This window comes from Lissotriton helveticus, chromosome 9, assembly GCF_964261635.1.
Source record: "Lissotriton helveticus chromosome 9, aLisHel1.1, whole genome shotgun sequence".
Lineage (NCBI taxonomy): Eukaryota > Metazoa > Chordata > Amphibia > Caudata > Salamandridae > Lissotriton > Lissotriton helveticus.
In genome coordinates this window covers 47710632-47736546 of record NC_136070.1, presented here as the reverse complement: position 1 = coordinate 47736546, position 25915 = coordinate 47710632, and the positions used below count along the sequence as shown (strand labels likewise).

General features: G+C 48.3%; 1 long non-coding RNA gene across 1 annotated transcript in view; it reads left to right on the top strand.

Moving 5' to 3' along the window:
- LOC144782613 (uncharacterized) overlaps window positions 1-25915 on the top strand; it is a 130003-nt gene that overhangs the window by 31719 nt on the left and 72369 nt on the right. The window lies entirely within an intron of this gene.

Here is a 25915-nt window from a genome sequence, read left to right as displayed (position 1 = left end):
CTTCAAAGCCCATAGGAATCAATGGGGAATACCGATTCGGTATTTACCGAATCGGTAAATACCGAATCTTACAGATTCGGTAATTGTAAATTAAAAATTACCTACATCTGACTCCTTCAAATTTACCGATTCATAAATACCGAATCGGTAAAATTCGGTATTTATGAGTCGGTAAATTAGATTTACCTACATCGGGGCCCAAGTTTCCAGCCCACTTCACTCCCTTAGATAGTGTTGGTTTGCTCTGCAGGTGCTCCTGGGACAGTCAAGTGCTCGAGGGATAGATTTGCTTCTGGAGTGCAATAGTACCTGGGCCTCGTAATATCCGTGATAAACAACCTCCCTTGGCACAAATAAGCCACAGCAAGCTCTGGATTCCCCTGGACCTGCTGAACCAGTCCTCCCAATATTGCTATTCAAAAACCCTTAATACAATTAATTCAGCATCTACAAGACTGCACCTGCTCCCTACATAAATGAAATCCACAGGCTGCACCCGCCCTCTACTCCTACTCATTGGAGCTGGTAGTTGTCGCGCATAGAAACACACTTGGATTCACAAAGACCAAAATTCAGGCCTTCACTGATGTGTTAAGGCTTCGAGGGGCGAATGACCCCATCCAAGCTGGGCGCCCTTGACGCGAAAAGTAAATGCACACATGATGTACTTTGCGCACTGTGATTGAACTGCCTTGAGAAAGCTCATGGGCTTGAATTGCCAGAGCGAAACACGTGTCGGCTGAACACGCTTGAAACGTATCCATCCAAAATGTCATAATGAATAAGTTGTCAACTGAACTCAACATATATGATGGTTTGATTTTTGTGTGGCATAAACCAGGCCGCTTTTGGGTGCTGAATCCTACGTCTCACAGAAGACCCCGCCTCCCTGTGTGCTAACGATAACGTTTTTTTTGCAAGCGGAAACTGATAATATCAAGCAGTTGGGGAGTGAGGAAGCCACAGAGGAAGTGAAAAGACTGATATTTCAGCTTCAGTGATGAAAGGAAGAAAATGGGCAGGACTAAAAAAAATCACCAATGCCTCAAGTGACCCTGTCGGGCTGACACTAGGATATTTTGTGGATGGCCTGAAAAGCATCGACTGATCCCTTCCAGTGAGTGCCTCACAATGGAGCGCAAGGCGGGGCAGTACGTGCAGCATTGCTCTGTGTTTTGGGAGGACAGGGTTTAAAAAGACTTTGGGCACTGTGAACAGGACGTGGCTTGGTCAGTAAGATTGAGGGGGGTGAGAGCTTCAGATTCCCCAAAAGTACAAGGAGAAACATTGAACAGGCTATACTCCACAGGCGGTATGACATTGCGCTGGACTGTCTAACCTCTTCGGTGCTCATGACGGTTCCCGGCCGTTGTGAGTCATGGTAGGCGAGTGCTCATGACGGCTGGGAGCTGTCGGAACGTTGCCGCTCCTCCCACGCGGTGTGAATTCCCCGCCCATGCGGGAGAATTAATCAGTGGACGGTGCTCGGACGGCTCCCGGCTGTCATGAGCACACATCCACCGTGATCTTTGATGGCTGGGAGCCGTCATGAGCACCGCAGCGCCACCCCCACCCCCTAGCCCCCCCTGTACCACGGCAGAATTTGCGCTGTGGCGAAGGGGTTAAAACAAAGACAGCAAATAGTGAAAATACATTGAGAAGCAGGGCAGGAGGGGGACTTAAGTAGCAGTAGGAAGGGAGAGAAGTGGGGATTGTGAGGGGCACTTAAAACTTTGGGCCTTATTTATGAAGGCCTTGCGCCGCCGGTGCGTCACTTTTTCCCATTTTAAAAGTGGCGCATCGGCGGCGCAAGGCCTTCATAAATAAGGCCCTTTATATTTTGTAAAATAGCCATTTATTTAAGACCTTTAAAATAGAGACGTCCGTGTGTGTGTTTTTGTCTGCATGTGTTGTAAAAATCCCATGTGAAATCCTACAAACACCTCACCATACCCGACTTAAAGCACCTGTAGCCAACTATTTACTACAAAATACATTTATTAGGGGTTTTGTAAGACCCCCCCTTAAGCTACGCCCCCTGAAGGAGTTTCGATTATTAATGCCCGGAATTCAGTGAAGTTTTCACTTGCACCCTACTCTGTCAGGCCAGTGTAGATGCAGCTAAATTATGATTGGTTGTGGCCGGCCAGTGCCTCTGAAGGCCTGTAGGTATGAGGCAAAGGTTATTAAGGTGCCTCTGAAAGGCCTAAAGGGATGGTGAGAGTCACTCTTGCCAGGGTGTCACCGTGTGGCTGGTAAGGCTTTGGAAAAACTCCTCGGCTGGAAGTTTCTGAAGGACAAGTAGGTTTGTAGAGTCTTTCTCTAGCATATCCGGGTGCATCTAAAAGGGTGATTGAACTGGCGACGAGTCTTGCCCCATGCCGGGAGCCTCTCGAGTCTGGGCGAGTTGGCTACTGCTGGATGGCTTTGGATTGATGTCAAGATTCCTCTGAAAAGTAGATCGAGCCGGGGCTGAGTGAAGAATGACACCCAAGAGCTTTAATTCCAAGAGCCTGCAGTGCATGGGCCAGCTCCAGAACTTGCCTTGGGGCAGAGGGAAAGAGTCTTCTACGGTTTCTCTCTTGAGATGTTAGAGGTAACTGAACATGGCATTCGTGTCCGCATTAAATATGGATATGCTCAACATAAATTGTCACAAAGTCACAATTTTTATCGCAACGTGGACATTTATTGAAACCTTTTGAAGTTCCACAGATTTCCATAGACATTTAGAAAGCTTGGAAAAAATACCAATGTTTCACATCCCTGTTGTTGTCCCTCATGTATCGCCGCTGCCATTTAAAAAAAATAAAAAATTCTCCCTATTTCTCTCTAGGATGGCAGCAACAGTTTTTTTTACTGGCCTACACTTTCCTAGAAGAAGTGGATAACTAAATGCCCTGTTAGTGACCCAAAGTCAAGTCACAGATTTGGAGACGCTATGCAACCCTTGTATTTCTCAGGTGGTGAATAAACTCAGTTCACTTTGTGACGGTTTCACCCCCATGCTTAATTTATAAAATAATCGAGTTTCAGTGGCACACAGTTTTTACGTTGCACTGTTTTGAACATTGCCATTGGACCAACCATTAGAAAAGTAGTAGGATCCGGCAGGAAATTGTAATTTGTTCTTACAATCCCTAAAACCACATAGCCAAGGTACTCCACTCACAAACATGTTGAGCCCGTCCCCCCACACTAGGAGTACGGGCGAGGGTTCGATGAAGAAGCAAGCCATAGGTGGTACCTGTGGGTGAGGACCCTAAAATATATCCAACAAGGGCACAGTGATAATCACCGATTTACCTGGGTGAACAATCCTACACCCGAGTGAGACGGTGGCAACGCAACATTCTGTTTTGTGGATAGTAACAGGATACAACAAACTAAGGTAACCCTCCTTAAGTATCATTGTTGCCCCGTAGTCTGCACACTTAGTTCCGGGGTTGCACAATTCAGAACACAATGCATTTTTATTTTTTGTGCATGTGGGAGACGACTCTTCTGCTTCAGTCTAAATTACGTTGTTCTGCACCTCTGGCGGAGTGCAATAAGCTTACCGTTTCATTATAAAAACAGCGTCAATTCTGAAGTCTGTGAGAGGTTCTCTGCCCACCGAGTCATCCTAAAATACTGCTGCTGTGACTGAGATGCAGTTCCCCTGTCCCCAACCTTCCACCTGAGAAGGAAGATAACTGTACACACAGACTGGGTGCATTAGTGGACACACTAAGCCTGGCTTCCTGACATACAGAACCACATTATGGGGTTAAGTCATTCCGACAGGCCTGGCAGATGGGTGGTCCCGATAAGCTTACTTTAGCACATAGAAACTGGTAATAGAAAGGAGTATCCTTCATAACATTATGAACAATTAACGTGGTTGAATTGTTTGTGTTTTTCACAATTCTAATAATTCTTATAGCATTGATGTGTCTCATCTATCTAATAATCCCAGTGCATGTTTGTTGGGACTCTGTTTAGAAGGCAAAGGGATAAGCAGGGGTTACTGGGCCCAACCGAGTTGGTTGAGGCCTTTTACTCCTGATGACCTGGGGCCCACCCTACTATGGATCCTGCTGAACTGGGTCAATCACCCATATCTGCACCCGACTCTCAGGTATCATAGCATGGGAAGTCAAGGCTCCCTCGGAGGCAAGTATAGACACAGATCAGTGAACAGAGATCATAACTCAACGTGCACGCGGCGCACCCAATAAATCAGTCCAGTCAATTCTTATTTTGTATAAAAGTATTTTAATTCTATACATGCACGGCTAAATGACATTCAATAAGCAATAACAGTCCCCCTACCCCTTGAGGTAGGCACCCTAGTAGTTGCCAGGCCACACCCACCCCAGACTACCAAGTTCCCATGTAAGTGGTGTGTTGTTAATCCCCACTCACATGTAAACTACTAGGCCCTGTTCACAGGGTTTCCCCTCTTGGATTACGTCTTTATGGTGTAGTCACTTAGAGTTCAAGTAGCACAACAGCCCCTCGCGGCGGGATGCCTGGCTTTCACCTTGCGGATACCCTGCCGGGGTTATCTCACAGGGGAATACCAGGACGGGTTCCCTAAGCAAGCGCTTAGAAACCGCTTGGTGATTTGCGCTATATAAATTCCTGTACATTTACATTTACATTTACATTTAGGCAGGCAAAAACTAAAGGCAGCCTATCCTCTGAGACTTGACAGTCAAAATTCTCAGCTTACCAGCTCTGGCGGTACAAATCCTGGCAGAGCCTGGATCGGCAAAGTCGGGCTGCACATGCTTGTGAGAAGTTGGCCTGATATATGATGCTCACTAGTTCTAGTGATCACCTTGTATCAGTCCAAACAACCCTTATGGTGATTGGTTGTAAGTCAACCTTATAGACCAGCTATCCTAATGGTAGCATGGACAAAGCAGTCTTAGGCTAAACTCTTTTGGCATGTGAAGCCAGCTGTTTTACCACAATATAACCCCTTGAATACCAGATGAAAGGACACCACACAGGTTGTTATGAAAATAAACAGTATATTTATTTATAACAAACACCTCTGAACTCTTTATGAGATCAGAGGGCTAAGCACATGACAAACTCTTAGGAAATATACAATAAGTTGCACAAAATTACAATGGTGCCCTAGGGGCACGGCAAACCATATACTAAGTAAATGGTATAAGGAAATCGATAGAAGAAATGGAACTGTCCAGAGGCTGTAGGACCGCTGGGACTACACTATCCTAACCTTAGGTAAGAAATAGGAGGCCCACGGGACGCGGGTGCAGAGTGTGAACTCACACGCTGGATGCTTAACAACGTCTATGGACAGTACAGTTCAAGAAAAAGGTGAGTACGGACAATCCTGACTAGTTAGGACTAAAACAACTGTGAATCTGGACACTAGGAGAGTCAAGCTACCCTTGAGCACCAAAATGCTCAAGGGTTACCCCACCCACGGGCTGCGGGTGCATAGGTGCGAAGTCGTGTCGGGTTTCTGCGTTGAAGTCAATGGAGCCTGAAAGAAAAGATGCTGCAGGCGACCAGGAGGAAGATGTCCGGTGTGATCCAAGGGTGGATCAGGAAAGCTGAAGACCTGAAAGCAGAGGGGACAGTGTTCAAAGTCACTAGCCAGTGACTGGAGTGGAACCAGGTGTCGTCGTCGCGATCAGGTGAAGAGTGGACGCTTGACTCTGCAGCCACGTGGACCAGGAGGTGTCTTCGATGACCAGGATGGAGACACGAGCTGTCCCACGCAGGTTCTCGCTGTCGGCGGTGTCTGTTCCGGAATCGGCGTCAACAGGCCTTGGCAAAGGCAACCCACGCGGTGAGTGGAGAAAGCGTCTGATGTGGACTAGGAGAGTCCGGGGTGCCCCTCTTTTGGAAGGGAGCAAGGGCCAGTCTGGAGCAACCAGACCAGCAGTGTAGTTTTCAAAGTTCGTCGTCTAGGAGGTCACTAGCCAGCAGGCAAGTGACCAGACATCGCGTCAAGCAGCAAACAAGCAGAAGGGCCCCACGCAGATCTCGTGGAAGCTGGAGGACTGTTCTTCGGTGCAGGGGCTGCTCGGGGCTGGGGCTTCTCAATCCCCAAAGCACTTGGTCGAGTTTACCTCGAGAGTTGTGCTGAAAGTGAAGTGCAGGTTCTTTCAAGATGGCCGGTCCCACGTGTCTCGTCGCACCCACGGGTCTCAGCTGTGCTGCAGATGTGAGTTGGAGGTCAGGGAGGTCTGGGAATCCGGGTCTCGTCAGGCTCTGAAGTCTGGATCCTCAAGGGAAGACGACAAAGTGAAGATGCTGGATGCTTGATGGTGCCTGCAGTTGCAGGGTGGACACTCCTTGCCCACAAGGGAGATTCTTCAGTCTTCTGTGGAGCAGAACGTCGAAGTCCAGAGTTTCTTCTTGTAAAGTTGTTCAGGATAATCTGATTTGGAATGGGACTAGCTCCTACCTTTATTCTCCTAAAGGGGGCTGCACTACTGACTAGGTCCCTCCCCTGGGTGGGACCAGGAAGGGGGGTGGTTACACCCCCTATCCTTTGTCCGGCTTCGCGCCAGAACTGGGGCAGGGGTGCCCCAGCAACTGGTTTGAACCGGTGTATGCACAGGGCACCTTGTGTGCCCCAGGCATGTCTCATGCCTTTCAGGCCTGTCCTACCCAATACACAAAATCCTGTCTGGGGTGGTGCTAGCACCTCCCAAGGCAGGAAACCCTTTGTCCAAGCCTCCCTCGCTGGAAGGACTCCCAGCAGCAGGAGGTCAGACTTGTGTCTGTGGTGGCAGCATCCATTTTGTGATGCCAAGGCTCGAGTTAACTTTAACCGGGGTTCACAGTTACATACATGTCGTGTCCCTCTAGAAGGGTGGAATGCTACCCCCGTCGCCAGAATTGGCGATGGGGTAGTATTCCATTTCGTATGACACCTTACTCGACATGTTTTGATAATGTTATACCAGAGTTAGCATTTAACCGCGAGGTTGATAATGCACTTAAGAGTATATGGTATAGCGTTATCATGGAACAGCTATTAGGACTTGGTTCCGCAAGCTGCAGACGGGCTCAGCTCATGCCAGAGCACCATCTCACATAATTCCAAGCACTCTGCCTTCAGGATTGATAAGGCCTGCCATAGGAGTGACTGATAGGAGTATATGTGTCCATTTTAGGGTTAGATATAGGTATACTATATCTATAGCAAAGGGTGATTACACCACCTTGCCCCAGCTGTCGTGCAGCCAGTTGTGTCAGTTTTAGATGGCCAGTCAGGGGTGGCATAATACATGCTTCAGCCCCTGGTAGGCCCTGGGTACACCTATGCCCTGGGCACCTAAGGTACACTGTACAGGGACTGATAAGGTGGCCCAGTACCAATTGGTAAATGCACCTAAAGTACATGGTTGTCAATTTAGAGAGAGAACAGCTAGGCTGTGGGTCTGATTAGCAGGCCCACAGCCAGGGAAAGTAGTAAACCAGTGAAGCAAAAAGCAAAAATCTGGGGTGACCATAGGGTTGCAGACCCCACTCTCCTACACTGCTCACATGTGCAGCTCCGGGTAGGGGCTCGCTCTTGCTCCTGAGCCACGCTTACTAGCGACCCAATGATCTGAGTTGTTCCGGTTCCAGCCACACTCGTATGTCTTGTTTTTCCTTGCTCTGGTGGCATTCTCCTTGCTCCAGCAAGGCTCCAACAGCATCTCCTCTGTCCCAGAGCCTCCTCGGATACAAAACCTCCCTCGTCTTGGTTGTAGCAGCAATTTGGCTCACAGGCAATAACCCTGATCTCCAGTCTCAGTGCTTTGAGTGGCTTCCCCTAGCATGCGGGGTCACTCCAACGAATCTCACTGTCTGGTCTCCCTGGCCTTCGGTTGCCTCTCTGGCAAGTTCCAGCAGTTGGCCCTATTGATGTGGCACAGTTTCTTGGCACACAGTGGCCCTACTGGCATACGGGGTCACCAGCTTCCACAACGCTGCACACAAGCAGCAGCCTGATTGGTGCAGCACTGTCCAGGGTGCATGGTGACACCTCTTGGCATACGGGGTTGCCAAACTTCACAAAGCAGAACACAGCCAACAGTCCGATTGGTGCATCACAGCTCCTCACAACTTGCTTAGGAACCCTAAACGTCTGGGCTCCACTCTCGATCTCACTTCCTCCAACATAGTCCTCTCCTTCACGGGCACACCGGTCTTAGCAAGAAGACGGGTACTGGTACTTTAGGGCAGGTGATCTAGGTTTCCCTGGGTGACGTGATCACACCCAACAAAGAGACTAGCAGTCTACGCCCCTAGTCCTGGTCATAGGCAGAAGTTTTGCAGAGTGCCCCCTTCTCGTGCAGCCCGGCCTGCTGCTCGGCAGATGACAAAGTATGGGGTCTCCGACTACCCTACTTATAGTTCTTTTCCAGACACAAAATGTGAATTAGGGTCTGGACCTTTAAAGTTTTATGTTGGGGTCCCGCTTCTTCTATATGGACATCTCTCCCCTTCTTCCTCCCTTCTGAAAGATGTTTGTCACAGCAGGCAGGACTCTGAAGCAGATTAACCCACAATAAGATTCATAGGAGTGACCAGAATTTATACCTGCATGTCAGCCACAGTGATCTGTGCATCAAAGGTTGATCCCGGGCCCTCAGCCCTACCCTTTGATTCCCTTATCAGCTTCATCTCCCTCTTCCTGAGATGTGTCCAGGCCCCTTCCTTGTGATCTGTCTCTGAATCAAAGAGCTCTTTGAAATGCACAGCCCAGCTTCCCCTCACCCAGTGCTTGTCTCACCCAGCTTACAGGAATGCAGCAATATACCAGTCGGTCTGGAGAGATTCCTCTACTACTGTTTTCACCGGGCAAGCCTGGGCTTTCCAAAATGGAACCCAAAGTTCTCCTGGTGTTGTACCAGTGCAGGCACGCCTGCACTCTGCATACATTCACAGCACACTCCACCGTCTAGCATTGTTGTGCCCGTGTTCCATACTACCACCAGCATTCCCACATGCAGCATACACACTCCGTATGCGCACACTGTTCAATACTACTAGTTTATCTGTACTGCACCAGAGTGTCACTTTAAACACCCTCTGCCAATGCACACATTTACCATTTGAAAACTGTTTCACACTGTACCCTCTGTGTAGTGTAGGCCTTGCGTGCTCACATTCACTCCACGCGTCTTCTCTCCGCACGTACTTCTACATCAACCTGATGTAGGCCATGGGTAAGTTAAACACACAGCAGTGGAACCTTGAAAATTTTGAGTGAGCATGTAGGCCTCACTCCAAGGACTCCGGGTAAAAAGGACCTGGTCACTACTATTAATCATCACAAGGTATCCCGCACCACCATGCTTGTGCCGTTTAACTCCTGGTGAAGGCCGTGGCCTTCACCACTATGATGATAGTGCTTTAGACGCTCCTCCCAATCCAACAATACACTGTAATCCATGAGGCAGGCCTATGCCATGGTGCACATGCATGCTCCGTGTTCATCCATGACAAAACAAACTCCGCATTAGGATCCAGGCAGCGATACAGTTGGGCACACATGGCAGAGGTGCATGCCTTTACGATGCAGAGGAATTTTCTGTCCCAAAAATGTTTTATATACAAAGATTAGAACTTTTCAATAAACATTTGAAAATGCACTATTCAATCTTTACTTTGTGACACTTGGGCAAGCAAAAGTGACAAACTAAAGGGTGAGATCTTTTTCCACAATTCCTTGGGGATCCGTGATCATGTTCTAGGTTACTGACAACATCCATGACTCTAAGGTGAGGGGTTTAGATGCAGTACTGTCAGTTTGCCAAAATAGACCAAAATTCACTGATTATATAAGAAGACTCAGTCTATTTATTATGAAGTTTTGTTGCCTTAAATACACAGCACTACTATATTCTTAAAAACCGTATAACATGATTTCAAGAGTATAAGTGTCTGAAACGTTGACATGAGCAAATATATACATTTTATGCTAAAGACTGGCCTTCACGTGTGAGAATGTGTATGTATGCGTTCCTTCTTTCATTGTCAATGAAGTTCAAAATTAAAAGCAGAACTCTAAAAGAAAAAAATGTCAAATAGACTGCAGCCATCTGAACTTCATGCTGCTGGTGTATAACATGAGAGCAGGCTGCATGCCACATTGTGTTGTAGTGCAGCATTTATATAGAGCTTACTATGCCTGTGTGGGGCACTGAAGTGCTTTCCTGCACGGGCAGCAAGCTACACCATATACGGTGTGTGGTTGTAAGGGTGTTATCTATATTTTGAGAATTGCAATCCTATGTGGTAAGTTTTTTCATGTTCTGTGTGTGAAAACCACTGAGGGGCTGTTATCATGTTATGCGCAGCGATTAGCACAGTGGTGGATGAAGGTGTCAGAGAGAGAGAGAGAGAGAGAGAATTGCACAGTTAATGGTTTTTGGTAAACTGGCATCTTTAAGCTCTCTATGGTATTTCTTATGTTCATAGCCTACTCACCCAGTTACTGCCATGGCCGGACTGGGAACCCAAAGCAGACCTGGCGTATTTTGTCAGACCAGCCCCCATACAGTGCAAAGCGAGTGCAGCGAGCAAGTCTGACCACTACAAGCGAGTTATGGGGGGACCTCCCCCGAGAACAATTATGGAAAAATGCTGCATTCTACAACACATTTGTCATTATATATTCCTTACAGTGCACAGGATACAACAATCTTTGTTGGGGCTCTTCAATGATTTCCTCACTATAACCCTCCAACTGTGCCCCTCATATCTCCAAAGCCCTTCTCACATGTATTTCATTTGTTTTATAGCGCCTCTCATTCCAGTCAGTGTATTGTGTTAGAGTACTTACATCACACACACATACACAGGCTATGAATCATACATGTGTAAATCAGTGTATAGAAAATGTTACATAATGCAAAGGGGACTAGAAGGTGTAGGATTCACATGTCATCCAAACTTGTAGGCCTTTTTTAAGAGGGCTTGGTCTGGAGAAGCACCAACTCACGATTCAGAACATAACACAGTGGTTAGGGTTGACTTTAACCATAATAATTTATTTCTACCCAAACAAACCTTTTTTAGCAATATCAAGATAATTAAAGACTGGGGAAAAAACATAACTTTCTAACCTGTACCGTGCAGTTTGCATGCAACTCTTTGATGGTAGTCTATAGCTCACTGTGCTAGATTACGATTGTAGTTTATGAACTGCACAGTAACAAAATAATATCTGTGACAAAAGCAGTAACCCACTGAGCTATGCACAAAAAATACTGTTTATTGATCTGCATGGTACAATTTCTTTACAACAGGCATATTAACTCTATGTGCTACCTTAGATGAGTTAAAACTGCCACTAGACAAAACTCCCTTCTCTCTCCAGCAGATACATTAAATAGAGTTATCTTTGCCTTTTTATTTTAGCCAGAAAACTGCTGGATATACAAGGAACTCTGCAGTGCTTTTAAAACTGCTGCACTGCTACAATTACGGCCCCACTAACAAAACCACCCTCCACACCATTCTTCCAGCCTCCCGGGGAAAGGCCAGGTATGGCCACTTCAGCCTTGGTTACTGCACTGGGTTGCTGAGCCTGAAAATGTTTATAGTTTGTTGTGGGCATGCATTGTGGAAAGAGAAATAGTGCAGGAAATCTGATGGGATGGGCTTTGTTGCTATCATGAAACATTCGCTGATATAAACGATATCAGTCCCAGGATGCATCGCCCTTTATGAGATGAAAAAATAATCGTGAACCATATTTACTCAGTCTTCCATAATTTTATTGCTTGTAAAATGAATTTGTAGGACAAGGTGAATTCCAATTTTCAAATGCGTGCATTATGCTCAATCGCCTTTGATGCAGCATGTCGAAATTCCCAGTTCCTTTAACAATAATGAAAAGCTCAACCCAATGCATTTCGGGCCATGTCAGCCCTTCGTCAGGGGATCTTTTCTGTGAAAAAATGTTAATAAAAATAATTTTCACACCTTATATATCTGTCACATAAACAACGCTTTCCCTCTATAGTGTCAAGTAACGCTTTTAACATGTGTTACCAAGTAACGAGTTCTACACTATCGCTTTGGGGGAATTTTATAGAAAAAGTCCCTATACAGTGAAATATACATTGCCATTAATCAAAGATTTTAACAACCTTGAATTTCATACCTTTGTTGCTATCATCCCATATCTGAATGTAATTCTGAGATGTAAAGAAGCTGCCATAGTGTGTAGCCAGTTGAGTCCTGCAGTGGTGGATAGATTACAGTCCTCCGATCAGTGGCACCACTAGACTGATTTTTGGGAGGCCCTCTGGCCTACAGAGTACCCCATGCAAAAGTTTATCGGCAATCCAGCTAAGAATTTGGGGGTGTGGTTCAGCGAGGACCTCCGGTTTTCTCCACAGATAGAGACTTGTTGGCGTCTGCTTTGGCATACTGAAATCACTCAGAGTTTCTTCCTCTGCTTCCCAGATTAGCAAAGGAGATGGTGACACGAGCCCTCATTTTGTCACGCATTGATTATGCCAATGCATTGTACATCGGCTTGCCCGGATATCAGTTAAAAAAATTACAAACAATACAAAATGCTGCTGCTAGAGTTTTGCTTGGCATTCCCAGAAGATCTAGCATGGCACATCACCTTTGGGACCTCCATTGGCTCCCTGTGGCCCGTTGTGTCCAGTTTAAAGCCCTTATTCGCACTCATGGAGCGCAGCATGGATCGGGCCACCCTATCTTAGGGGACGCTTTAGCTTCTATGAGCCGAGGAGACAACTGCGCACAGCTGTGCAGCCCCTAGTAGTGGTTCCCCCCTTTCACCTTACTCGAATGGGGTGCAGCTCTCTATCCTTTAAGGCTGCAGAAGCCTGGAATGCCCTACCTTTTGAATTACAGATCATCCAAGATCTCAGGCTGTTTAAGAAGCAATGAAAGACTCTGTTTTTTAGCTAAGCTGCGCTACTTTCAGTTTTACTGTTTTTCAGATGGCTTCAACGCCGGGACACTCTTGAGTAGCCGTGCGCGATACAAATGCCACTAACATAACATAACAACGTATGCCGTCAGTGGTGGTAACTGCTTTTATGGCCGGGATACCGGTAAGAGCAGGGGCATGGGTGGAGAGGCCACCGCCCAAAAAACCATTGCCGCCCTGGGTGGACTGCCCCGCCGCCCCCCTTGCTACGCCACTGCCTCTGATTGACCAGCAGTATGTGACCGATCTCTTCAGTTATTCCATGCCTGCTCAGCTGATGATGGCTGGTTTAAAGGCTAGTTCAATACTGGGTGATGGACAAGACCAGCAGCATATATATGACTTACATGAGTGTAAGAGAATTAAGCTATATTTGTCTGATGAGCATTATGTTATTAGTAAAAGTGTGGGCCAGAAATGTTCTATACAAATTGACATAACTATATAATACCCAGGTGACCCATAGGTCTGCTCTTTTTACTAACTTCTGTATGGGAAGTAGGTTGCTGATTGAATTGCTCCCTATCTGTGGGTTGTAAGCTGAAGCTTGAACTTGAAGGAGTGATTTGTCTATCCGCGTTCTATCCCAGGGACGTGGGATGATGTTGTTATTTAGGAAACCGCCATGTTTTTCACTGTCTTATGAAGTGTATATGCTCCTCAATGCTTTGAATCTTGGCTTGTAGTGAGTTCCAGAGCCTGGCGGCTTTGACAGAGAAAACAGGGCTTCCTATGGATTTCATATGATAAAGTAACATGATGGTCTGTGGTGCAAGCCTGGAGCGCAGTGTCCTGTTTGTATTGCTTAAACTTAACACGTAGGTAAAGTGGATAATGCACAGTGCCTTGAACATTGTCCATCTAGCTATAGGAGAAGTGGAGAAGTGTGGCTCAATGGTTAGAGCGGCAGACCCTGATGCAGAGGTCTGGCCCGGGACCAGGGTTCAATTCCCTCCTTGGCGGGTCTTGGGCTCAATTTCCTCGGACCTGATAATTCTCGCCTCGGTGCCTATTCTAATCATGGGTTCCACTCTGCACCTCTGGGCAATAGCTTGCTTAATCTCCACAACGGCCCCCACAACGCTAAGGATGCCTGGCCTCCACCTTGGAGGTGCCCAGGAGTGGGCACTTCACAGGGAAAGGCCAGGAAGGGTTCCACAGCGGTATGAGTACAGCGCCAAGACGCCTCAGGGTATAAGTGCGCTATACAAGGACAAATTAATTTCATTTCATAGGACCAGTGGAGTGATGAGTTAGGAGGAGGTAACTCTTGTGGCTGAATTGCAGACTATATGATATTAAAACCTCTGTTAAAATGAAGGATTTCACACTAAAAAAATATATCTCTGTGATCCTGGGTAAACAATGTTATTTCACTAGACCCCATTCCCCTTTAATTGCAGTGTTTGAACGCAGTGACCTGTGTATAAATCAAGAGTTGGCTCCATATATTACTTAATAAAGGGTAATGCTGCTATATATACAGGGCCACTGGAATTATCCAATTGAGCAGCCACACCCATTGTCGCATAAGTATTGATTTGCTGCATTTACCAATTAATCCATCTGCACCATAATCTGCAGATTGTAACAAGAAAATGTGCTTCTAGCTGAATGGTTCAACATTTACTAAAAATGCAGGGACAAGCAGTGAAAGGCCCTTTGCAAAGCTAGACTGGTCACAAGCCCGTCTGCAGCTGGACCGCGCCCAGGACCAGGAACTCTGGATCTCCTACACGCCACAGCTACACCGCCACCAAACTTTGAGCCCTGAACACTGGTCACCACAACTGCTGTAGCACAGCACCCGTTCTACAGTAGGACCTTGTAGGAAGGTGGCTACCTGACTATGGTTACCCCAGATTTTTTGCCTGTGTTTAGCTGGTTTTTTGACTTAGTTGACCTGGTTCCCTGCTAATCAGGGCCCCAGGCCATCTGCTCTCTCTGTAAAATGGATTCCATGTACCCTAGGTACATACCACAATTGGAAATGGACTCCTTGTCAGCCCCTGTATAATGCACTATAGGTGCCCAGGGCATAGGGGCCACCAAGGCCTACCAGGGGCTGCAGCATATCTTTTGCCACCCCTGGCTGGTTCTTAAATTGACACAACTGGCTGATCACTCAGCTGGGGTAAGGTGGTGTAATCACCCCTTACTTAGATATAGTATACCTATATCTCAACCTATATCTGGACACATATAAACCTGTGAGCCACTCCTATGGAAGGCCTCATCAATCCTGGAGGCAGAGTGCGTGGTTTAATGTGAGATGGAGCTCTAGCATGAGCTGAGCCTGTCTGCAGCTGTCGGGAACAACTCCTTAAGCCGTTTCAGGATAATGCCATACCATATACTCTTAAGTGCCTTATAATCCTCGCGGTTATATAGCAACTTTGGTTTGGCTTTATCAAAACATGTCGTGTAAGGTGTCATACGATTTGGAATACTATCCCCTCGCCAGTTCTGGCGACGGGGATAGCATTCCACCCCTCTAGAGGGGTAAGACATGTTACCTTACTTAAATGCGGTTAATTTCTAAAAGGACCTTAGATCCACAAAATGGATGCCTCTGCCACAGACAAGAGTCTGACCCCCTGAAGCTGACCGAAACTCAGCCAAATGGGGCCTGGACAAAGGGTTTCCTGTCGCAGGGAGGTGTTACCACCCCTCAGACAGGAGATAGTGGATTGTAGCAGGGAGGTTTGAAAGAAACCAGACACTGCTTGGGGCGCACAAGGCTGCCCCTTGCATAATCCGGCCAAACCGGTTCTGGGGCACTCCAGCCCTCATGCCAGGGCGGCCTGGATCAAAGGAAGGGGGTGTATCCACCCACTTCCTGGGTCCCACCCATAGGAGGGGACCTAGCAGGTAATCCAGCCCCCAAAATTAGTATAAGACTGGGAGCAGTGCCAATGCACTTCAGATTATCCTGAAGAAACATAAGAAACGAAATTCTGGACCCTTCGACATCCTACTCGACGTAGAATCCCGAAGAATCTCCCTTGTGGTCAAGGAGTGACCACCCTGTGCAAACAGGCACCATCCAGCCATCGACGTCTGCTTTGTCGCAGTTCCCGCCAGAACTCGAGCGACAGAGATCGACGAGATCAAGCTTGCCTGCCCTCCAACAGCCCGATCCACAGTCCCTGCAGAGCTGAGACCCGTGGAGGCGACCGGAAGCGTGTGGCACGCCATCTTGGAAAGACCACGAGACGCTGACCGTGCAGCCCACGAGTGACCCTCGAAGCTGTACACCGGGGTCTGAGAAGCCCCAACCCTGAGCCACTCTTGCACAGAAGCTCACCCCTCTACACTCGCTGAGTGCTGCGTGGGGCCCTTCTGCTACTTTTGGCTCAACGTGTTGGCCCGGTCACTTGCCAGCCGGCTAGTGGCCCCTGTGTCGACGAACTTTGAAATTCGACCTGCGAATCTGGTTGCTCCAGATCTGCACCAGCTCCCCTGAAAAGGAGCCCCCACTCTGACCCTCCTGGTTTGAGTGAGAAGCAATCTCCCGGTTCCGCGTGGATTGCTTTTGCCAAGTGTTGTTTGCTCCAATCTTGAAGCCGACAGCGAGAGCCTGCGTGGGACAGATCGTGACCCGCTCCTGGACGTCGTAGATGCCCCAGAGCCCACGTGACAGCGGAGAGAAGCTCCTCGACGACCACCTGATTGCGCCCGACATTGCCTGGTTCCATCCTGGTTCCACCCTGGTCACTGCTGAGTGACCCAGACTCTGTCCCCTCTGCTTTCAGGTACTTTTCGACTTGAGTCCACCCTTGGACTCCACCGGACACTTCTCTTTCACCCCGCCTGCAGCCCTTTCAGCTTCAAGCACCAAGAGCCTGCGTGACGAAACCTGACTCAACTTCGACCCTGTGCACCCGCTTCCTGTGGGTGAGGTAACTTTGCTCCGCCGGTGTTCCCACACTGGTACACATCTCTAGGGTCTGTGTCTTAAGTTTTGTTCCTCTAGGTTCAACGGAAGTGTCCTTAAACTTTAACTTTACAACTTTTATGCACCATTGGTTAACATTGGTGCATGCGTGCGCTTTCCGCACTGCACCCGAATCCCGTGGGCCTCTCCCGACTTCAGCATTGCTTGTCCCGACTGCTCCCAGCGATTGCCTAGGCCCTAGGCCTAACCACTGTTCGATTGGTATCTCTTATACCACTTGTTTAGTATATGGTCTGAGTGGCCCCTCGCCCTCAGCCATATTTGTGCAACTTTGTATGTTATACTGTGCTTTTGATTTAACGCTTGTGCCCCTTTATTCATAAAGAATACTGGGGATTGTTTTTAGTAATAAATACATATATTTTTATAATATATACTTGTGTGGTGTCCTTTCATTTGATATTACAGGATTGTATGTGGTAAAACAGCTCGCTTAACACGACCTCTTAAGTTAAGCCTTTAGGCTGCTTAGTCCATGCTACCCCTAGGATAGCTTGTCTAAAAAGGTTGACTTACAACCAGACACCATAAGGGATTGTTTGGTCTGATATCAGGTGGTTCCAGAATTGGAAACATCACCTATCAGGCCAACTTCTCACATTGGTGAGCAGCGGTGCGGATTTGAGCTTGCTGTTGTTTTACCATTGCAATCTTTTTATCAAATTGAAAGATCACATCAAGTACCTCTAGGTACATATAAATCAAAAGCTTAGCATATTTAAGTTCTACTGAACTTAGTAGTTGTAGGTTAAAGGGATTAGCACACCCTGACTACAACTCACTAGCAAGGTACAGTAGGGAAACACTTAGTGTAGGTAGGTGCATCACTTACACCACACTAGAGTCATGTCTGACACAGGAAAAGCCTCAGGGTCTGCTCCTGTGACAGTTGACCTTACCAAGGCAACTTCCAGCTATGACAAATTAACCCGAAAGGACTTGATTGCCTTGTGCATCTCAAGAGGGTTAAAAAGGGGCAGAAGTCCCACCTGTCCTATCCTGATAGCCATTCTAGAACAGGATGACTTAGAGAAGGCGAATGCAGTTCCCTTAGAGTCAGGAGATGGAGTGAACCCCCCTGTAACTGATACCCCTCCAGAAGAAGAAGAAGAGGAGGAAGAGGAGGAGGAGGAGGAGGACTCAGATGTAGAGGACCCAGAAAAACAGGATCAGAGGGGTAGCCAGGTCCAAGTTGCCAGGCTTAACCAGGCCAACTTAGACCTACTGGGAAATGGAGAGGGCCAGCACCTCCCCAGATCCTACCATGTCATTCTCCCAGGCAACAGAAGAGTGAGATCTCCCTCAGGGGACTCTCATATTTCTAGTGCCTCAAGAGAATCTCAGAGTGGTATGACTGCCTCTCAGAAAATAGAGCATAGGGCCAGAATGATGGCTGTCAAACTCCAAATAGAGAGGGAGGAGGTAGCCTTGGCTCAAGCTAGACTTGCCTTGGCAAGAGAGCAGAAATTGTGTGGCTTAGATGCCACTGGTGGCAGCAATATTCCTAAAGAGAAACCCAGGTCCTATGATAGTAGAAACCTGACAAAGATTGTGCCCCCCTACAAGGAAGGGGATGACATCCACAAGTGGATAACTGCTCTTGAGAGAGCCTGCATGGTACAGCAGGTTCCTGAGGAACAGTGGGCAGCAATCTTATGGTACTCCTTTTCAGAGAAAGGGAGAGATAAGCTCCTCACTGTTAGACATGAGGATGCAAACAATTACAAAGTCCTGAAGAGTGTTCTGATAGATGGGTTTGGCTTAACCACTGAACAGTACAGGTTGAAGTTCAGAGACACCCAGAAGGCACAGACTCAGGACTGGACTGATTTTGTTGATTGTGCAACTAAGGCTCTGGAGGGTTGGCTACATGGCAGCAAAGTACATGACTTTACAGGATTGTATAATTTGATTATGAGGGAGCAGATCCTAAGTAATTGTCAGAACCAGCTCTTACACCAGCACCTGGTGGACTCTGATCTGACCTCTCCCCAAGAATTGGGAAAGAAGGCAGACAAGTGGGTCAGAACCAGGATTAGGCCTAAGAATCAGGACAGTAACCAGAAGAAGGAGTCTACCAAGCCTCAAGATAAGGGTGGGGATAAAAATAAAGAAAAGACTTCCCCAGGGCCCCAAAACTCCAAGAATGGGGGTGGGTCCCAGGACACTTCTTCAACAGAGAAAAAGCCCTATTGCCATGTCTGTAAGCAGGTTGGGCATTACAAAACAGACAACTGTTGTCCCAAGAATGGCAATAAAGAGAATATACCTCCAAAGCCAGCTCCAACACCTCCTGTTACTGTCAGCAGTAATCCCCCAGGAAGTGGGAGCACACCCAGGAATCTGGGTGGGTTTACTTTTGGAGCTCAGGAGGACCCTGGCCTATCCAGGCCCTCCTCCCCAAATAATCTTGTTTATGAGACTGGCATGGGGTTTGCCAACTTCTCTGATTGCCCAAATACTTTGAGCAAATATAGACAAGAACCCATCATCAATGGTTTGAAAGTTGAAGCTTTTAGAGACACAGGGGCTAGCATCACCATGGTGGCTGATGGTATAGTCCCCTCTAAGCAACTTTTACCTGGTGCCACATACCAGGTAACAAACATTGATAGCATCAAAACAAATCATCCCATGGCAGTAGTAAGTCTCAGCGGGGGAGGTGTCATTGGCCCAAAGAGAGTGGCAGTGTCATCAAACTTGCCTGTAGACTGCCTACTTGGTAATGATTTGGAAATCTCAGCCTGGGCTGAGGTTGAACAGGAAACCCATTCTAGAATGGTAAATTCCCATGGAAAGGTTAGTGGGGCTGTAATGGCTACAGCCCCAATTCAAGATGTCCTTCCTGAAAAGGTTGGTAGGGCTGAGCAACTCTCTGCCCCATCTGTAGCAAAAGCTCTTCCTGAACAGAATAGCAAAGCTGTTATGATAACAGCAGAAACCCAAACTGAGTTCCCTCCTGAAAAGGTTGGTGGGGCTGTGATGGCCACAGCCCAAACTCAAACTGATATGTGTGTTGTGCAACCTGAAATGATGGATAACTCCACACAAACTGAGAGCATGGAGGAGGAAGAGAAATCTCCCTCTCACCAGACTTTAGGACAGGATCAGCCTCCTCAGGGAACTGATCTTACCCCTGATGAAGGAACTGCCCCAGAGGTGGTTGGGCCTAGCCTGACAGAGCCTCTGATGTCAGTGGACCCTTCTCAGGTGGGACCCAGTCTGGAGCAGGTAACCTGCCCCTCTCTCCCTTGCCTTAGCCAGCCCAGGGCTGCAGAGGACAAGAAGGACAGTGAGACCCAGAGGGCCCCCTGTCAAATAAAGCACCCCCAAAAACAGATTAGGGGCACCAAAACTAGTAGCCCTAGTGAGGTGAAAACTTTAAAAACTCCTGAGGGAGCCCCCTTGAAAACAGTTAGGGACCTCCCACAGATGGATTCTGTTGGGCACAGCCAAACCTGGGACCCAAAGGGCCCAAACCTGAACTGTCCCTCCAGCAAGCCAAACAGAGGGACCCAGCCTCCAGCTTTAGGTAGCCAGAGGTTGACCCTGAGAGCACAGTGCAACTCAGTTAAAGAAAGAAAGGCACACATGGTGGAAGATAATTGGAGGAAGCTGAGCCCTAAATTAGTGGAGCCTCACTTCAATACTCCATATCCAAACCAGCCTTTAACTTTGCATAAACACACCCAAGGTAGTGATTCCCTATGGTGGAGACGCTCTAATACCCCAAGGGTGAGGGACTTCTTAGTGGACCATGAGACAGGGGGTACCCATGCTAGTGCAGGTACTTCCTTATATGGCCACTCAGGCAATATAGGCTTACCTGGCCAAGGATAGCCTTATCTCCTTTCGTTTGGGGGGGGGGGGGGGGTTGTGTAGGAAGGTGGCTACCTGACTATGGTTACCCCAGATTTTTTGCCTGTGTTTAGCTGGTTTTTTGACTTAGTTGACCTGGTTCCCTGCTAATCAGGGCCCCAGGCCATCTGCTCTCTCTGTAAAATGGATTCCATGTACCCTAGGTACATACCACAATTGGAAATGGACTCCTTGTCAGCCCCTGTATAATGCACTATAGGTGCCCAGGGCATAGGGGCCACCAAGGCCTACCAGGGGCTGCAGCATATCTTTTGCCACCCCTGGCTGGTTCTTGAATTGACACAACTGGCTGATCACTCAGCTGGGGTAAGGTGGTGTAATCACCCCTTACTTAGATATAGTATACCTATATCTCAACCTATATCTGGACACATATAAACCTGTGAGCCACTCCTATGGAAGGCCTCATCAATCCTGGAGGCAGAGTGTGTGGTTTAATGTGAGATGGAGCTCTAGCATGAGCTGAGCCTTTCTGCAGCTGTCGGGAACAACTCCCTAAGCCGTTTCAGGATAATGCCATACCATATACTCTTAAGTGCCTTATAATCCTCGCGGTTATATAGCAACTTTGGTTTGGCTTTATCAAAACATGTCGTGTAAGGTGTCATACGATTTGGAATACTATCCCCTCGCCAGTTCTGGCAACGGGGATAGCATTCCACCCCTCTAGAGGGGTAAGACATGTTACCTTACTTAAATGCAGTTAATTTCTAAAAGGACCTTAGATCCACAAAATGGATGCCTCTGCCACAGACAAGAGTCTGACCCCCTGAAGCTGACCGAAACTCAGCCAAATGGGGCCTGGACAAAGGGTTTCCTGTCGCAGGGAGGTGTTACCACCCCTCAGACAGGAGATAGTGGATTGTAGCAGGGAGGTTTGAAAGAAACCAGACACTGCTTGGGGCGCACAAGGCTGCCCCTTGCATAATCCGGCCAAACCGGTTCTGGGGCACTCCAGCCCTCGTGCCAGGGCGGCCTGGATCAAAGGAAGGGGGTGTATCCACCCACTTCCTGGGTCCCACCCATAGGAGGGGACCTAGCAGGTAATCCAGCCCCCAAAATTAGTATAAGACTGGGAGCAGTGCCAATGCACTTCAGAATATCCTGAAGAAACATAAGAAACGAAATTCTGGACCCTTCGACATCCTACTCGACGTAGAATCCCGAAGAATCTCCCTTGTGGTCAAGGAGTGACCACCCTGTGCAAACAGGCACCATCCAGCCATCGATGTCTGCTTTGTCGCAGTTCCCGCCGGAACTCGAGCGACAGAGATCGACGAGATCAAGCTTGCCTGCCCTCCAACAGCCCGATCCACAGTCCCTGCAGAGCTGAGACCCGTGGAGGCGACCGGAAGCGTGGGGCACGCCATCTTGGCAAGACCACGAGACGCTGACCGTGCAGCCCACGAGTGACCCTCGAAGCTGTACACCGGGGTTTGAGAAGCCCCAACCCTGAGACACTCTTGCACCGAAGCTCACCCCTCTACACTTGCTGAGTGCTGCGTGGGGCCCTTCTGCTACTTTTGGCTCAACGTGTTGGCCCGGTCACTTGCCAGCCGGCTAGTGGCCCCTGTGTCGACGAACTTTGAAATTCGACCTGCGAATCTGGTTGCTCCAGATCTGCACCAGCTCCCCTGAAAAGGAGCCCCCACTCTGACCCTCCTGGTTTGAGTGAGAAGCAATCTCCCGGTTCCGCGTGGATTGCTTTTGCCAAGTGTTGTTTGCTCCAATCTTGAAGCCGACAGCGAGAGCCTGCGTGGGACAGATCGTGACCCGCTCCTGGACGTCGTAGATGCCCCAGAGCCCACGTGACAGCGGAGAGAAGCTCCTCGACGACCACCTGATTGCGCCCGACATTGCCTGGTTCCGTCCTGGTTCCACCCTGGTCACTGCTGAGTGACCCAGACTCTGTCCCCTCTGCTTTCAGGTACTTTTCGACTTGAGTCCACCCTGGGACTCCACCGGACACTTCTCTTTCACCCCGCCTGCAGCCCTTTCAGCTTCAAGCACCAAGAGCCTGCGTGACGAAACCCGACTCAACTTCGACCCTGTGCACCCGCTTCCTGTGGGTGAGGTAACTTTGCTCCGCCGGTGTTCCCACACTGGTACACATCTCTAGGGTCTGTGTCTTAAGTTTTGTTCCTCTAGGTTCAACGGAAGTGTCCTTAAACTTTAACTTTACAACTTTTACGCACCATTGGTTAACATTGGTGCATGCGTGCGCTTTCCGCACTGCACCCGAATCCCGTGGGCCTCTCCCGACTTCAGCATTGCTTGTCCCGACTGCTCCCAGCGATTCCCTAGGCCCTAGGCCTAACCACTGTTCGATTGGTATCTCTTATACCACTTGTTTAGTATATGGTCTGAGTGGCCCCTCGCCCTCAGCCATATTTGTGCAACTTTGTATGTTATACTGTGCTTTCGATTTAACGCTTGTGCCCCTTTATTCATAAAGAATACTGGGGATTGTTTTTAGTAATAAATACATATATTTTTATAATATATACTTGTGTGGTGTCCTTTCATTTGATATTACAGGATTGTATGTGGTAAAACAGCTCGCTTAACACGACCTCTTAAGTTAAGCCTTTAGGCTGCTTAGTCCATGCTACCCCTAGGATAGCTTGTCTAACAAGGTTGACTTACAACCAGACACCATAAGGGATTGTTTGGTCTGATATCAGGTGGTTCCAGAATTGGAAACATCACCTATCAGGCCAACTTCTCACATACCTTTTTCCTGCCTACACTGCCTCTTCTCCTAAAGCACTGGAGCACCCATGGCTTTTGGCAACCACCCCCCCTCTGAGCAAACAGCACAACACTCAAGCACCAGGAAACCACCACAGACTACGACAGCCCAATCATGGAACACCTGAATTTCAAACCCCAAACAGATGGAAAATACACCATCTGCAGGATCCTCGCTAACAGACTAGCAGGCCCACGCCCCAGTGCGGACTTTATAGCCCCACTTGCCATGGACTTCAAAGACTACATCTTTCTCAGAGACCTTAACTTCCACTGCAATGAGGTCAATGATGCCAGCACCAACAAATTCCTTGAAAGCATGAACAACATTGGACTCGCCCAATTAGTCACCAGCACCACTCACATCGCCGGGAACATGCTTGGCCCTATCTTCACTTCGCCAAGAGTCAAGTTCAGCCACATCTCCGAGCTCACTTGGAGAGACAACGCCACCATCCACTTTAGCATCACCAGCTCCCACCCGCCACCGCCTCTAAACTTCCCAGCACCCCACACTGCAGCTGTAGCAAAGTATCAGAGCTAGTGGTCAGTTGCCCTCAACCCTTCCCACCCATAAACGGCACCCAACATGGACCAGGCTTTCAGAAACGTCACCACCTGGATCACTAACTGCGCCGACAGCATCGCCCCATCAGACCCAGCAGACTCAGGAGATCCACCTAAAAGGTTAGATGGTCCAACAAAGATCTGAGAGCTGCAAAACATGAATGTAAGCAACTAGAAAGGAAATGACATAACTGTGAAGATACCACAGACAGGACCACCTTCAAGACGGTCCTCAACCACTGCCACCAGTAACACAGAGAAACCAAAAACAACGCCCTTGTGGACAGCATCAAAGCCAAAACCAATCTCAACAAAGAAATCTTCAACAGCCTCAGAGTTCTCCAACGCCACTGCCACTGAAAACACCATCACAAGAACTTTGTGACACACTGACAGACTTCTTTTACAGCAAGATTTCCACCATCTACTAAAACTATGAACCCCTGTCCACTCCCTTCGACCTCTGCCACCACACCAGTGGCGGCTCCCCTGCTAAGGCGGAGGAGCGTCGCCCTACCGGAAAAATAAAATGTTAATAACATCATGATATTATCATTTTATTTTTCTCTAGTGGCTCTGCAGGGGCGGGCAGTGCTAGTCTGCCCACAGAGCAGTGGGAGGAGTGGTGGGCACTTACTAAGTGTGCATAACTGATTAGCCGGCCTTCTTGGGCTGGCCAAACAGTCATGCGCTCTTAGCGTGTTCTCCACCAGGCTATATTGCACAGACTGGGTGGTCAACATGCACAGGTTCCCTGTCCCTGTCTGAGTGCCAAAACACGGTGCTCAGACTAATCACAACGCAGCAGTAATGCTTGGCTTGAGGAGTCTGGGACCCTGTGTGCTTCTGGTTTCCTGCAACCGAAGAGGATGGTGGAGAGGCCACCAGGAATTTAAGTGAGATTTCTTTTTCCCTTTTATTTCATTAAGTTTTTTAACCCCTCCAACCCACCACTAGTGCCCTGTAGAAGCCGCTTCTGCGCCATGCACCCAAAGAAGCCATTCCTGACCATCTATGTACGAATTGGAACCAGCTCTACCCACAGAACACCACAGCCATCATGAACTCTGTCCACTCCGGAGCCCCCATGGACCCCTCTCCACATGTTCCTCTTCATCCTTGGAAGCAACTGGATCAGCAGCGAGCTCGCCACTCTCATCAATGGCTCTCTCATCTCTGCCACTTTACCCGAAGGATGGAAACACACATGAATAAAATACCTTCCCAAGAAATCTACTGCTGACCCAAGCAACCTCAAAAACTACCGCCCCCATCTCCCTGCTCCCCTTCTCCTCTTCTATTGCCAACTCACGCAACACCTGGAGAACAGCCGTCTTCACGACACCTCCCTATCCAGATTCCGCTCTAACCACAGCACAAAACCACCTTGATTGCAGCCACTATGGACTTCAAAACCCTCCTCGACTGAGAAGAAACGAGGGCTCTGATCCTCCACGACCTCTAAGCAGCATTCAACCCCGTTTCCCACCCCACCCTGATCAAGAGGCTACATCACATCAGAATTTAAGGAGACCCCCCTCAAGTGAATCACCTCCTTTCTTACCAGGAGAACCCAGAGAGTCCATCTACCACCGGTCACCTCTGCAGTGTTCATCTGTGCACGTCCCTCAGCCCCACTCTCTTCAACACCTACATGACTCCCCTGGACAACCTCATCAGAACCCATGGATTAAACATCATATCCAACGCAGACATCACCCAGCTCATCCTCTCACCCTCAGAAGACCCCACCACCACAAGGTTCAACTTCTGCACGTTTGACGAGTGTCCCTAAGTGGATGAAAAACTGCCTG